Source organism: Podarcis filfolensis (genome assembly GCF_964270895.1).
Source record: "Podarcis filfolensis genome assembly, chromosome: 15".
NCBI classification, from domain to species: domain Eukaryota; kingdom Metazoa; phylum Chordata; class Lepidosauria; order Squamata; family Lacertidae; genus Podarcis; species Podarcis filfolensis.
This window is the reverse complement of record NC_139618.1, coordinates 2,537,823-2,553,727: the sequence shown is the minus strand read 5'-3', so window position 1 is coordinate 2,553,727 and position 15,905 is coordinate 2,537,823. Positions and strand designations below refer to the sequence as shown.

The 15,905-nt window shown below is 47.4% G+C and overlaps 1 protein-coding gene across 2 annotated transcripts in view; it reads right to left on the bottom strand.

Annotated features, from left to right (window-relative positions):
• The window catches only part of ABR (ABR activator of RhoGEF and GTPase), a 117,420-nt gene that overhangs the window by 76,336 nt on the left and 25,179 nt on the right, over nt 1-15,905 (bottom strand). The gene's annotated exons all lie outside the window — the stretch shown is intronic.

The following is a 15,905-nucleotide window of genomic DNA, read 5'->3' as shown; positions in this document are numbered from 1 at the left end:
TATTCCATCCTTCAACCAAAGATCTCAGGGCATTTCGCAAGGTGAATTGTGGGAGTCATAGTTCCAAACACCTGGAGGGCACCAGGTTGGTGTCGTGGTTAAGGCTGCCAGACGTTAAGATCCAGGGTTCAGATCCTGCCCCAGCTGCAAAGCTTTCTGGGTGAGAATGTGACCGGTCACCGTCTCTCAGGCCAACTGTGAGAGGAGGGTGTTGGTCTAGATCGGCCACTGGCCTGATCCAGCAGGCTCTTCTCGGATTCTTGCCTTTGACACTAGATGCAGAATTCAGCTTTCAGAGAAGCTCGCTTTTGTTTTCAAGAGGCAAGTTACTAGTCCTCATGATTCTGTGAGAGTGGGATGCAGGAGTAGATGGACCACTGGCCTCATCCACTCTTCTGATACTCTTGCCCATGCCACAAGATGCGGGTGACTCTCCAGGTAACATACCAATTGACCCAGTTTACTGGGGTTGTAATATGAGCGTTTAGTGATGGTTCTGCACATTTCCAAATTCCAGAAACTTGCAACATTCTGGGAGAGTCACGGAGCAACATGCAAATGTGTCGGTGTCAAACTGTGCTCTCTTTGTCTCCGTCCTAGGGAAATTTGAGGGTTGAGGTTTGCATCCCAAATCCTCTTCCCCAGGGCAGAACAATGAAGGTGTCACAACGGGGAAAGAAATAAACTGGAAATAACATCCCCCCCCCCCCACCTACAGCAGTTCCCTTCTTCCCAGAAAACAATTAAGAGGCCACAAAACGAAAATCCCCAAGAGAAAGAGGAACATTTTTGGTTGCCTCATTACAAAAGGAGAGCAGTAACAACAACAACACCCCTATCAGTATTCTCTTTATTATTAATTATTGTTGTTATTACTTTACAGTCACCGTTTCAGAGCACTGGGGCAGATATCTTTTCAATTATCTCTAAGCTGACGGGGTTCCAGTAGCGTTATAGAAGGGCATAAATTTATCAAGAGCAGCCGCACTTCATCATTCGACCTTTACTTCCGCCTGGCTGCAAACTTTAATTTTTCTGTGAGTTTGCTCTTTCAAACAATCCTTTCTCCTTATAAACAGGGGGAGCAAACTGGGCGCTTGCCAGACTTTGCTGGGCTACACCTCTCATCACGCTGGCCATTGGTGGAGAAGGCATCACAGAATTGTAGAGACAGAAGGGACCCCAAGGGTCATCTATTCCAACCCAGGAATCGTTTGCCCAACGTGGCACTTGAACCCACAACTCTGAAATTAACAGTCTCACAATTTAGCCAGATAGGAATCTAACAACATCTGGAGGACCACAGCCTTCCCCCAGAGCAGCCTTTGCCCACCTGGCACCTTCGAGATGTTGCTACAACTCCCAGCAGCAAACACAGCCGTGAAGACGGGAACTGTAGTTCGAAACATCTAGAGGCCGTTCGGTTGCCTATCCCTGCCTTAAAGCTCCCATTCAAGCGCAGTCTGTTGCCAGGATCATCTCCTAGGCTCTGCTGTGAAACCCACCCGCCCCTCAAAAAAACCCCACTCCCCCTGCCCTTCTGCTTTAGCGCCCGCCTCCCCATCCCGATCCCACGCAAAGCTCCTTCGCTAGCAGCTTGAGGCCTGTGCCGTCGCCACGGCAACCGCCTCCTACTGCATCCCACAGTGATGCAATTCCTGCAGCTGTAAAAGCCACTCAGGTGCCCCCACACGGATGAGGGTGGGACGATGCACCCGAATCAGCCTTTGTGGCGAAAGGGGTGGGGTGGGGCGTTAAGAAGGAAAGCAAGGAGGGCCCCCCCCCAATTCCTGGGGTGAGGCAGGTGGGCAGGAAGAAGATGTCCCCCTCTCCCTTTCCACCCAGAGAGGTTAGATAATACTCCCGCCTGCTGAGATCCAACCAAGAGCAAGGCAATGGAATGAGGAGTTTTCAGGCCTGCCAGATCTACTGAGGTGGGTTGGTCTTTATGCTTGATCCACCAACACGGCCTGGGTGAATTAATAATAATAATAATATTTATTATTTATACCCCGCCCATCTGGCTGGGTTTCCCCAGCCACTCTGGGCGGCTTCCAACAAAACACTAAAATACAATAACCTATTAAACGTTAAAACATTAAAAGCTTCCCTAAACAGGGCTGCCTTCAGATGTCTTCTAAAAGTCAGGTAGTTGTTTTTGACATCTGGTAGGAGGATGTTCCACAGGGCAGGTGCCAATACCAAGAAGGCCCTCTGCCTGGTTCCCTGTAACTTGGCTTCTCGCAGCGAAGGAACCGCCAGAAGGCCCTCGGCGCTGGACCTCACCGAATGAATACGCTCACCGAAGCAATTAAGGGATGTGGAGCCCAGGCATCCTACGGGGGAATCCCCCCAACATTTATTTCCCATTGGACTGCTTGATTCCCACCCCGCCAAAAAAAATTTACTAGCTTGCAAGAGTGCTTTCTCAATCTCAGTTTGCAAGCAGCGAGGTTAATGCCAGGACCTGTTAAGGGAACCTCGTCTAATCTTTCTTTTCCCCCTGCTGTTCAGAAGTCATTTTAAAACTTCAGCTGAGCAGTGAAAAATGTAATACAAACGGAGGCGTCGCTTGGTTCCCCACTGCTTTCGAACTCGGCTCCTTGCATTGCATGTTAATATGAAGAGGTGGTTTGTTGATCCGGCCCTGCATGACCCCCGCCCTTTCAGTAGCCTGGCACTGGGGAGTGTTTATACCTGAACTCTGCAATTCTTTACTTTTTTGTGGGGGGGGGGGGAGTGCCAGATGACAGAAATGGCAAATGAGACCAAGACTTGCTTAGCTGGGAGGGAACCTCAGTCATGGTTTAAAATGCCTGGTGCGTACAAAGCCCTTAACTATTCTATAAGAACATAAGAAGATGATCAGGATCAGGCCAATGGCCCACCCAGTCCATCCTTCTGTTCTCACAGTGGCCTGTGGGAAACCCACAAGCAGGATTCGAACGCAGGAGCGCTCTCCTCTCCAGATGAATTTCCAGCAACAGGAATTCAGAAGCACTGCTGCCTCTGACCATGGCGGCAAGAGCATAGCCATCATGAAGTATCGTAGAATTGTAGCGTCAGAAGGGACCCCGAGGGTCATCTAGTCCAACCCCCTGAAATGCAGGAATCATTTACCCAACGTGGGGCTCAAACCCACAACCTGGGTGGCAGAGCTAGCCATCGATTGCCTTCTCCTCCCTGAACTGGCCCAATCCTTTTCGAAGGCCGTCTAGATTGGTGGCCATCACTGCTCTCCCTAGCGAGTTCTATAGCTCCCTCGGTCCCGAACACGTGTACTCTTAACATGCTCAGTGGCACTCCACTCAAGGAGCTTGAAAACGCTGGCGCCAAGTGCTTTGTGCACGATGCCCTCACCCATACGCAACACCATTGCTTTGTTTTACTGCAGCCATTCTGCGCCACGGCACTAATAATAATAATAAATTTTATTTATATCCCACCCTCCCCAGCCAAGACCGGGCTCAGGGCGGCTAACACCAAATATAAAAACAATTGATTGAAATACTGCTTAAAAAACCAAGATTAAAATACAACATTAAAACATTAAAATGCAGCCTCATTTTGGTGGAAACTCAATCAAAAACTTTTTTGGCGATAAAAATGTCAAGTCTTCACCAAGGCTAATAAAATTTGAGTAACAGGAACTCCCTTTTCTTTTCCTTACCAGAAAAAAGGACTGCTGGCACCTTTAAAAAAAGGCTTGCAATTCTTAGAAAGAGCACATGATAGATGCAGGTGGCCTCTGAGCTGTGGAACTGCCCTCGCCCAAACCCTTCCCACCTCACTTCCTCTGCCCTCCTTGCCATGCTGGGAATGCCAAGAGCCTGCCATCAATCCAGCCTCGCTCTGTCCTCTGACTCCCTCCGCACACACGCACCCGAAAGGCAGCCCGAGGCGACAGAACGGGAAAAGCAAAGTCAGAAGCAGGACCTGAATGCTAATGCCAGCACCAGAGGTCTCCTCGGCTCCTTGGTGGGTTTGTAAGTGAAGCAGCTTTCCTGAAACGGAGGCTGGAAACTGGGGCAGTCCTCTCCCACCCCATAGCACCGCATACCATCTCCTGGCTTGCAGCAATGGGGAAGGGTGGGATTAGGGCTGCAAAGCTCACTGTCTCAAGGGCCGCATTGTCCTGCAGACAGTCTTCTGGGGGCCACTTGCAGGCCCAAAGGGAAAAGTAGAAGCAGCAAATGTTGCGACTCTTAGCTTTGAAAAGCAAGCCACAGTTCAACCACAGCCAAGTAAAAGGGCTCTGTATTTACATATATATGAGGGTGAAAGAGGAGAGCGCAAAATATGGTTTGAAGCTCAACATCAAAAAAATGAAGATCATGGCCACTGGTCCCATCACCTCCTGGCAAATAGAAGGGGAAGAAATGGAGAGATTTTACTTTCTTGGGTTCCATGATCACTGCAGATGGTGACAGCAGTCACGAAATTAAAAGACGCCTGCTTCTTGGGAGGAAAGCAATGACAAACCTAGACAGCATCTTAAAAAGCAGAGACATCACCTCGCCGACCAAGGTCCGTATAGTAAAAGCTATGGTTTTCCCAGTAGTGATGTATGGAAGTGAGAGCTGGACGATAAAGAAGGCTGATCGCCGACGAATTCATGCTTTTGAATTCTGGTGCTGGAGGAGACTCTTGAGAGTCCCCTGGACTGCAAGAAGATCAAACCTCTCCATTCTGAAGGAAATCAGCCCTGAGTGCTCACTGGAAGGACAGATCCTGAAGCTGAGGCTCCAAGACTTTGGCCACCTCATGGGAAGAGAAGATGGTTGGACAGTGTTCTCGAAGCTACCAGCATGAGTTTGACCAAACTGCGGGAGGCAGTGGAAGACAGGAGTGCCTGGCGTGCTCTGGTCCAGGGGGTCACGAAGAGTCAGACACGACTAAACGACTAAACAACAACAACAAAAACCTTTCTTCACCCAGGCAAGCAAGGAGGCAGGGTCAGAGTTCAAGGGGAGACTTTTACAGCCGGGCAAAAACACTCAAGTGTAAATCAGTGTAGTGTGTGGCTTGGGGAGAGTGTCCTGGGGGCCACACAGAGAGGTATTGGGGTCCACTTTTAGCCCCTCCCCACCCTCCCCTATCCCAATCCCAGCTTCGATGGTGCAAGTAACAAGGTGCCCTCGATTGAAACAGGCAGATATTTATTTTTTTAATGGCATCCGTCTGTCTTGAGCGACAATGGAGTGCACCTCTGGGGGTGAAATCAAATTGTAACCCCCCCAAAGGCACAATTAATGCAAGCCACACAACCGCTTCCCCCACAGGATGGCACAGCCAAACACTTTTCAGGTTTCGGGCGTGCAGAGCGTACTTGGCACACCTTCCGCCTGGCATTATTCGCACACCGAAAGCCCAAATTATTTCGCCTGCCAAGAACATTTATAATTCACACTTGCTTCCCCTCACACTGCCCGCCGGGCTATCTTTGCCACAGCAAGGAGCCAAGCTGGGCATAGGATTCGGAGTGGCAATTCCTGAACTGCGTCCCAGACAGAGAGAGAAAGAAATCATTTAAAGAAATGGAGGACACCCAGAACCCAAGTCAAGACCGTGCCTTGGCTCTCCGGGAGGGTGGGTGACCCTTATTAACCCCCACCCAATTCCACCAGCCCCTTCCACAGCGCCTCCTCTCTCTTCCCCCTCTCGCCAGAGGTCTAGACCCCTCTCTCACAGGGAAAAAGGCCTTCCCTTACCCCCCCACCGGTCATTTTCTACAGACAGGAGTCCCCCCCTTTTTTTCCCTCGCCCCCTCCTCTTTCCCCTGCCCCTGTCTTTAGAACCTTGGGAAACAGCCACCGAAAACAGCGTGACGACAGACTTGTGCTAATATAGTATAGGGAGAAAGAGATTGCACTTGAAAGGTGGTCTAAAAAGGTAAAGGTAAGGGGACCCCTGACCGTTAGGTCCAGTCGCAGACCACTCTGGGGTTGCGGTGCTCATCTCGTTCTACTGGCCGAGATGTGGTCTACTATATCACAAAAGGGAGGGAGGGTCACATCTGTTGCTCCACCCACTTTACCTTCAGGCCCCACCCACCGCTGGGATAAGGCATCTCAGGAGCCTGAGGGGAACTTTGTGGGGGCCATGTGCCAGTGGTGGGTGGGGCTAAAATCGGGAAAAGCATATGACTCCTACCTTCCTTGGATGGCCATCTGTCTTGGACACTTTAGCTGAGATTCCTGCATTGCAGGGGGGTTGGACTAAATGACCCCTGGTTCCCTTCGAACTCTAAAATTCTGCTACAGTGGTACCTCTGGTTGTGAACGGGATCTGTTCCGGAGGCCCGTTCGCAACATGAAAAGAGTGCAACCCGCAGTGGCGCGTCTGCACACGCGTGGGTTGCGACTCACCGCTTCTGCGCATGCGCGTGATGTCATTTTGCGCGTCTGCGCATGCACGAGCGGCAAAACCCAGAAGTAACCCTTTGCGGTACTTCTGGGTCACCGTGGGACGTAACCTGAAAGAACATAACATGAAGCGGAAGTAACATGAGGTATGACTGTATTCTATGATTCTATTACAGTGGTACTTTTAGTTACGAACTTAGTTTGTTCCGGAGGTCCGTTCTTAACCTGAAACTGTACTTAACTAGAGGTGTGCTTTTGCTAATGGGGTCTCTTGCTGCCGCTGCGTCACCACAACACGATTTCCATTCTCATCCTGAGGCAAAGTTCTCAACTTGAGGTAACTCTTCCAGGTTAGCGGAGTTTGTAGCCTGAAGCGTTTGTAACCTGAGGGAGACGCTTGTAACTTGAGGTACCACTGTACCTTTGTACTGGATGCCTCCCAACATTATTATTATTTTGGAGGGGAGATGCATTTCAACCATCAGAAATTCAGAAAGCTTTGAACCCCAACCCACCCCGAACAAGCTACAGTAGAGAGGGGAAAAACCCCAAGAATAAACAGAATTAAAACCAGGAATGCTCAGGCAAGGTTCCTGAAGCGTCAGGCCAGGGACTGCCTCCTCGGCCTGGTCTACCTCACAGGGTCGTCATGAGGCTGGAACTGGAGGGCAGAACCCCTCTAGGCTGACATGAGCATTTTGTAGAAGAGGGGGGATTTTAAAATAAAATAAAATAACCATGGAATTAACGAAAGCACCATAAGCTGGAGAAAGAAATTCCCTGCAAAAGGAGGGGGAGGCAGGAGAAATATCCCACGCTCATTAGAGTATAAAAAAAAAATCAGGTTTTATTACTAATGAGTGTTAACTGGTGGCGGCGGCGGCGGCAGCAGCAGCACACTCAATTGGCCACGAAAATTGTTTTGTGCAAACAGATGGAATTAACAGCATCAGGGTCTGGCAGGGGAACCTTTGGAGGAATCTCAAAGAGCTGGAAAATGGGCAGCAATGGAGGCCCAGCAAGTTGCAGGGAGGTAAGAAACAGTAGAACTGCTATACAGGGATAGGATCCCAAAATGTTTTTGTTTTTTGCTGGGGAGGGGAGTTTTCTGCAGTTTAGAAGGACCTGGTTTTGTAAGTGAGTGTATTGTGTTTTCTGATGTATATAAAACAGAGACAACAGTTATAACAGGAGGTGGAAATTAAAAGATGAAAAACGAAACCATAAATTAGAAATAGGTACATAGAAACAGCACAGTTGCAAGTGGGTTAAAAGAATAAAGTCCAAGTAAAGGCTATCTGATTATTTAAGATAGTTCCAGATTTGCCAGGCTTGAAAACGATGGTTCCTGCTGCAGGTTCTCTACACAAATCATATAGAAAGTGTCTGGAGGTCTCAGTCCCTGCTGAAATCTCAAATCCTGCATAATTACAGCTATATTCCAGAGTGGTACCAAACCTCCAACGTGAAGATTTTAGGATGTTTTGCAATTAAGAAGGGCTGGAGTATCAAAGGGTTAAAGCAAGTTTTTAAGTTTGGGGGGGTGTTTCTCCCAGTCAGTAGGCAGATGTATTTGAAACTGGTTTTATATATGCAAAAGTTTTACTTATTTATTTTAGCCTATCTGTTTCAATTCTTTCAATATGAACTTACCCGGATCCTGAGATCATCTTCTGAGGCCCTTCTCTGTGTGACTCCTCCATGTGAGGTTGGGGGGGGGGATGGCAACACAAGAACGGGGCCTTTTCTGCAGTGGCTCCCCATTTGTGGAATGCTCTTCCCAGGGAGCTTCGCCTGGCGCCTTCATTATACGCCTTTAGGTGCCAGGCAAAAAATGTTCCTCCTTAACCAGGCCTTCGGCTGATTGACATCCTATGCTCTTTTAAAACGTATTGGGGGGTTATTGAGCTGCTTTGGTTTTTTAATGTATTTTGTGTTTTTATATTGTGATTTTATGTTGTAACTGCCCTGAAACACACGGGTATATGATGGTATACAAATTTAATAAAGAATAATAATGGCATATAAATATACTGTACATGCAGTTGGGAACGTATTCCCCCTTTTTGCATATGCGTGCAATTGTTCTGCATGTGAGTCTTTTAAAAAAAAAGAAAACAGTACTGTGAAATCACATTAAGCAGAAAGCAATTTGTAAATGAAATGAAACAGTAATAATAATAGTGATTCATACATGAAATGAAGCAATAATAATAATAATGATGATGATGATGATTAATTAAAACTAAAAGGAGTCACAATACGAGATTTATGAAGCTGATGGACTTTGCAGAACTGGCGAAACTTACGGGAAGAATCCGGAACCAGCGAGACCAAGCATTCCAAAACCCAGCCAGATGGGCGGGGTGAAAATAAATTATTATTATTATTATTATTATTATTATTATTATTATTATTCCAAAAGGACTGGAATAAATTTATATTATGTTTGAAAGACAACTGTAAGCAATTAACAGCATTAGCAGGGTTATCTGAAGATTTGTAAGATGAAATTGCTACCTATTCAGGTTGAGTAATATAATATTTTAGGTTATGATGTAACAAGGATAGGAAACAAAGCGAAATGTAAAGATGTAAAGTTTAATTCTGTAAACCATCAGACAGGAGGGAGGGAAGTCATTAGGCTCAGTTTAGCCAAAGATATAAAATAAGAGGTTACGATGTGACGCAATATGTAAAACCAATAAAAATTATTTTTTTTTTAAAAAGAGATTTACAAAATGATGAACAGCGTTATCTTCCTATATACATAAACATGTAAGGCTGTGGTCATGTTTGCTAAACCGCTGTGTGAAGCGCCTTCTCCCAGGCCTTTGAAAGGGGCTGCATGCTTTAAAATGGCAATGCACGCAGGTGCACACTCCAGCACACATTGGCCAAGATCCGCCTCTCTCCTCCTGCGCTCTCTGAAAGGCACCTCTTCCTCCTCCCTCTCTCCCCACAAATGCTGGCTGGATTTTTCTTCCCTTGCCAGCCAACCCATCTTGTCCGAAACCTCCAGGGAACTAGGGAAGAAAAGGGAGGTTTTCTTTTGAAACAGAGCACAAGAGGATGGAACATGCCAGCGAGCAACAGCTCCCAGCGCACATCCGCCCAGCGGAGAAGACCGTTCCCAAAGGTTCCTGGGCTGAGGACGGCTCCACGGCAACCGGTGCGGCCCTAAGAGGACGAGAATGGGGCTGCCCAAGGGACCCAAAGGAGCAAAGGAGCAGGCACAGGCGGGCAGAGACCGGGGCGAGCGGGAAATCAGAGGCGGGTGAAGGGAAGGAGAGCCCAACAGGGACCTGAGCGCAACAGCAGCAGAGCATACTCTTCCCCTTTGTGCTTCCCCAGCAACTGGTATCCAGAGGCACTTACTGCCTCCGACAGAGGAGACAGAACATATTTCTTCATGACATTTGCAGCCATCATTCTCCTCCTCCGCATTTCACCCTCACAACAACCCCGTGAGGCAGGTTAGTTAGGCTGAGGGTGAGTGACTGGCCCAACGTCACAGCCAGCGAGCTTCACGGCTTGGGTGGGGATTTGAACCCAGGTCTCGCCCGGCGCTGTAACCACTAGGCCACACTGCCCAGCAGCCACGGACAGCCTTGCCCTCCTCCGTGAGTTTGTCTCATCTTCTTTCAAAGCCGCCCTGGTTGGTGGCCTCCCTCGTGGGAGCATATAGGGCACAGAACTCCTGAAGGTTAGGAAGGGTCTCAGGGAAGGGGGAGAACCTCTGTCCACCCGCCATTTTGGAGAGACTCCCATCATTTGTGACCATCAGTCATGGTGGCTTCTGGGAGTTGGAGTCCAATGACATCGGAAAGACCATAGGATTTCTCCATTCCTGATGTGGGAAGAGGCATCCCAGACCCCTCAGGAGGGAATGCCTCGTCTAGAGGCATTCCCTCCTGAGAATGGTCCCTTCAGCTCAGTCAGTAGAACATGAGACTCTTAATCTCAAGGTTGTGGGTTCGAGTCCCGCATTGAGCAAAAAGATTCCTGTATTGCAGGGGGTTGGACTAGATGGTCCTCATGGTCCCCTCCAGTTCTATAGGTCTATGATCTATAGGGCTAAGGGAGCTGTGGTCTCCTCTCTGATGTCGTTGGACTCCAGAGCCCATCATTCCTGACCATTGACCATGCTGGCAGGAACAAGCACGAATCATTCATTACCTACCCCATACATTTGAAACTTGGTCCCACTGCTCTGTACTGTCATGGCTTCCCCCAAAGAATCCTGGGAACTGTAGTTTGTTGAGGGTGCTGAGAGTGGTCCCCTGTTTCCCCCTACAGTTCCCAGAATTCCCTGGGAGAGAGGTTGACTGTTAAATCACTCTGGGAATTGTAGCTCTGTGAGGAGAATAGGGGCCTCCTAGCAACTCTCGGCACCTTTAACAAACTACAGCTCCCAGGATTCTTTGGGGGAAGCCATAACAAAATGGCATGATACGGTTTTAAACGCATAGGGCAGACGGGCCCCACATGCAAGCAATGTGATACCCCTCAGCTGTCAAGCACTAGATCAGACTATTTCTTATTTATTACACTCCATCCGACTGCTATTCCCAAGTGGTCTCTCATCCACCCGCAAACCAGACCTCAACCTGCTTAGCTTCACTACGGCGGCTGTGTCACAGACCTCCGAGCCACTGCCTGCTCTCGACAACTGTCAAGTTCTGAAAAGCTCTGAATATTCACTGGGTATTTGACATCCCATCATGGGATAACTTGGCTGAATATTCTAGGGAGAAGGCTTTCTGGAAGCTAAATTTGTGTAATGGTTAGCACTCTGGACTCTGGAAGCTAAACTTGCCTCGAATCCAGGTTAAGAAGAATTGCTTATCCTTCTGCACATCCACACAAACAATAACTGTATTCATTTATGCATACAAAAAAAGAGAAAAGCATGTGTTATGTTGGTCACAGGCCATTTGATGGCCACAAATCAGGGATTTTTGCTCCCCATAACTCCATCACACTGCTGCTTTTTCTGATACATATTTTTTAAAGGCACTAGTCCTCATTATAACAGAAAAACGCTTAAAAGAGAAGGGAAACTGCCACTGAAGGCGTTTCTTGATGATGGGGATAATACTTAGGCAGGATCAGCCAATATGATACCAGACAAATGTTTTGGACTACAACTCCCATCATCCCCGGCTACTCGCCATTCTGGATGGCGCTGGTGGGAGTTATAGTACACAGAAGCTGGAGAGCATCGCTCTGCCTAGCCCTGCTACAGGGTGCACAAAGCACATCACGTATATATAAAGGTTACAACAACCCCCCGAGGTAGGCTGGTGGGGTTTTTTTACCGCCATATGGCAGAGAAAGGGCTGAGAGGGAGGCTCGCCAGACTGAGATTAAATAATAATAATAAATTTGAGGGCAGTGGAAAACATGGATTACCCATCTCTTCCTTGTTTCAGGGAACGGTTCCTTATTTTGTATTTAGTACTCACTGAGTACTAAAAGTATTAAATAATAATAATAATACAGTGGTGCCTCGCAAGACGAAATTAATTCGTTCCACGAGTCTTTTCGTCTTGCGCGGTTTTTCGTCTTGCAAAGCACGGTCCGTCGCAACTGCACCTCTTCAAGCGGCTTTAAGAAAAAAGGAAACAAACTCGCAAGACGTTTTCGTCTTGCAAAGCAAGCCCATAGGGAAAATCGTCTTGCGAAGCAACTCAAAAAACGAAAAACTCTTTCGTCTTGCGAGTTTTTCGTCTTCCGAGGCATTCGTCTTGCGAGGTACCACTGTGATTTATTATTTATACCCCGCCCATCTGGCTGGGTTTCCCCAGCCACTCCGGGCGGCTTCCAACAAAACACTAAAATACAATAACCTATTAAACATTAAAAGCTTCCCTAAACAGGGCTGCCTTCATATGTCTTCTAAAAGTTTCGTAGTTATTTTTCTCTTTGACATCTGGTGGGAGGGCGTTCCACAGGGCGGGTGCCACTACTGAGAAGGCCCACTGCCTGGTTCCCTGTAACTTGGCTTCTCGTAGTGAGGGAACCGCCAGAAGGCCCTCGGTGCTGGACCTCAGTGTCCGGGCAGAATGATAGAGGAACTGTTCCTTAAAGTCGCCATTGGGGAAGAGTTGTGTGGGACTCTACATGCTCCCGCATGGCCCATGCGCAACGATGATGGGAGCTGTATTCCACAAGAGTTAGTGATGCTCAACCAATTTAGTGGTTTAGACAAATTCGTGGAGATAGATAAAGCCATGGTCCATCACCACCGGTCAGTGCCTGATCTCTGCAGCCAGGTTCTTCGGATGGCCACTGCCCTCACTCACCACATGACTTCACTTGCCATCGGTGATGGCAGTACATAGTCAAATCCGGCACTGGGTTAGCCACTGTGAGAACAGGATGCTGGGCTAGACCTGATCCAGCACCCAGGCTTTTCTGCCCTTCTTGATTTCTGGAGGGCCACCAGCTCCTCACCCCTCCTTAAAACACAACGTCAGTTCTATAGGGAGAAGCAACAGATCTCACACTCCTCCCTCCGATTTCCCTCCACATCAATATCCATTCCCTGCCACTCCAAGGCAACAGCAAAAAAGTAAATCCCCGCTTTAAAAACCTCTCTAATGTCCTGTTTCGTAACAAGCAGGGAGGCTGAAGTTGGCACCAGCCAAGTCAAACGTTAAAATAACGGATTGTCAGGAGTAACTGCAGTCAAAAACAGGACAGGCACTTCAGCCAGACCAGCTGGTCTGGGGTGAGGGTGAAGAGCATGAGCTCTGAGCCAGGAAGAGACACCTGCCTGGACCCCATCAGAGGCCCTTCCTCCAAGTATCTCCCACAGGAGATGTTGCCGGTTTGTGTTTGTGGGTGTGGGTGGGCATCAAGATAGAGGGCCTCTTCTGTGGTTCATTTGTGGTCTAAAAGGTGGCAGGAATTATTCTTTTTGCTATTATGGGAACCACAGAACTGTAGCGTTGGGAGGGACATCCAGTCTAACCTGCTGCAAGCAACAAACATTATTATTTACTACTCGCCCACAGCCTAAGTTTCCAGCTATGGCTTTCATATTATTGCTCTGGCACTTTGCTCCTGCACTTTGAATAGCCACCGTTTTCCCCAAAGAATCCTGGGAGCTGTAGTTTGTTTAGGGTGCTCAGAGTTTGCAGGAGACCCCTATACTCCCTCCCAGAACTACAATTCCCAGAATGACTTTTATTTATACCTAAAAGTATCTCTCTCTCCAGTTTTTAAGCGCCAATATGAACAACACCTGTATGCAAAACACACACAAACACCTCCCCACCCTCCCGGCCTGGGAAAAGCTCTCCTGTGAGTCAATGGCAAGGGAAGAATTTAAAAATCAGGCCTCCCACATGCCAGTCTGTCAATGAAACCGCAGGGAAAGATGCAGCTGTTTGAATCTCCTGACCTGAAACTCCTGTTTCTAATTGCTGTTTTGACCGGTTTAGTTTGTTGTGCTCTGTGTGTGTTTATTCCACACTTTAATTGTGGATACTTTTTAAAAAATGTTTGGTGGAATCGCTTTATGGTGGGTGTTTATATCTCAATTTTGCAGTCACTTTTATACTTGTAAACAGCTCCTAACTGATTGACTGCATTTCTGTCTTAGGCCAGAGTCAGGCATCTCGATAGTGCGGTGCAAACAGTTTATCGGACCAGGATTAAGCCTTGTCCCCGTGTGTTCTCCTCTACCCCACTTCTGATTTTAGCGCAGATATCTTCCAGTTCCATGTAAGGTCTGAACCAGAAAACTGATTTAGCTTAAGCCAAGATAAGTGCCATTAAAGTCTGGCAAGAAGGGATTGCAACAGGCCATTAATAAACTTGATTGTCAAGACAGAATCCTCATTCTGTTTCATCTCTTAGGTGCATGCAGTGCTACATTCTGGATTTAGTAGTATTGGTACAGAAACACTTTTATGAACGTGGATCCGCCTGGTGCCTTCGTTGCATATCTTTAGACACCGGGCAAAAACATTCCTCTTCTCCCAGGCCTTGGTTTCACTAGCCAATCTATGGCCTTTTAAACTGTGAGAGTCTGGGTGGGGATATTGTTTTTATTTATATACTGTAAACCACCCTGTGATCCTCAGATGAAGAGCAGTATAGAAATACTATTATTAAATAATAATTAAAATAATAATAATGAAGGTGAATGGTGGGAGGTTCAGCACTAAGAAAGGGAAGGACTTAGCACTGAGCTGAACTGTGGAACTCACTGCCACAGGAAACAGTGTTGGCCACCAGCTTTAAAAGAGGAGTAGACAGACTCTTGATCTCAGGGCCGTGGATTTGAGTTCCACATTGGGCAAAGAGATTTCTGCATTGCAAGGGGGTTGGAGTAGATGGGCCTTGTAGTCAAGTACAACAAAGCATGCGTTAAATAGGAAATACATATATAAATATATGCTTAACAGCACAGAAAAATAACCACTCAAAGAACTTCGGTTACTTGGGCAACAGAGAAGCTGAGTTAATGAAGCAGAGGAGAGGAGCCTGCTTTTTAAATGTTGTTGTTGTTGATTTCATTCCGTGTTTCATTAAAAATGTAGACGGCCCCCTTAACCCTTAAAACCAGCAAGACATTTATCACACCTGAGACTTCCCGAACACCAAAGCCCAATGCGAACCCAAAATGTCTGAGCATAATGTAGATTTGCACATTTATAAAACACTCTGCTGGAGCCAGGTCTGTTTTCCAAACCCTTGTTATCAACCACAATTCTGAATTTTCAGGGGTGGGGAAGAGACTGAGGTCCAGTTCAACGGGGAAGAAAGAGGTTTGCTTTTGAGCATCACATCAGCTCCACCATCCTAAATCTTTCTGCTTTAATCACAAGCCCTTGAGCCTGGGGAAGAAAGGCACTTTGCATATGTCCAGAGGAACCATTTCTATTACAAACCTGCCATTTTATTTTTTTAAAAAATTACATTTGTTACCTTATCATCCCAGCCTCCCTTCAAAAATATACTGTGGTATATACTGTTCGTTTTCTCTCTCTCTCTCTCTCTCTCTCTCTCTCTCTCTCTCTCTCTCATCACAACCTGTCGTACAACCACCCTGGAAAGTAGACTAAGCTGAGAAACTGCCCCAATGGCACACTCAGTGAGATTCAACAGCTGAGCTGTGATTCGAACCTGGATCTCTGCCCTGTCCTACCTCAAGAAAACTTAACTATCACACTGGCTCTTGGAGAGGTGTCTTGGATTAGCATGGTGGCTAATTTCCCAACAGGGAGCCCCCGCCAATCAAATCTTTCCCCCGGCATGAATTCCGTCCGTATTGAATTGGCCTCAGTCTCCTCATCTGCAGTATGGGGGATAATACTACTCTAACCTACCTGGCAGGTTTGTTGTGAAAGGATGGCACACTTTTGAATGCCAAGGGGCCGCTGTATAAACCCTGTTATTGATAAGATTTCTGAAAAGTCTCAAAGATCAGAATTCATATCACGTCTGGCTTCTGACGTCGCCTGCCCTGCTTTGCCACCTGGCTCTGCACCCAAAAAAATGCTCGAGACCCCCCACTAATGTGGT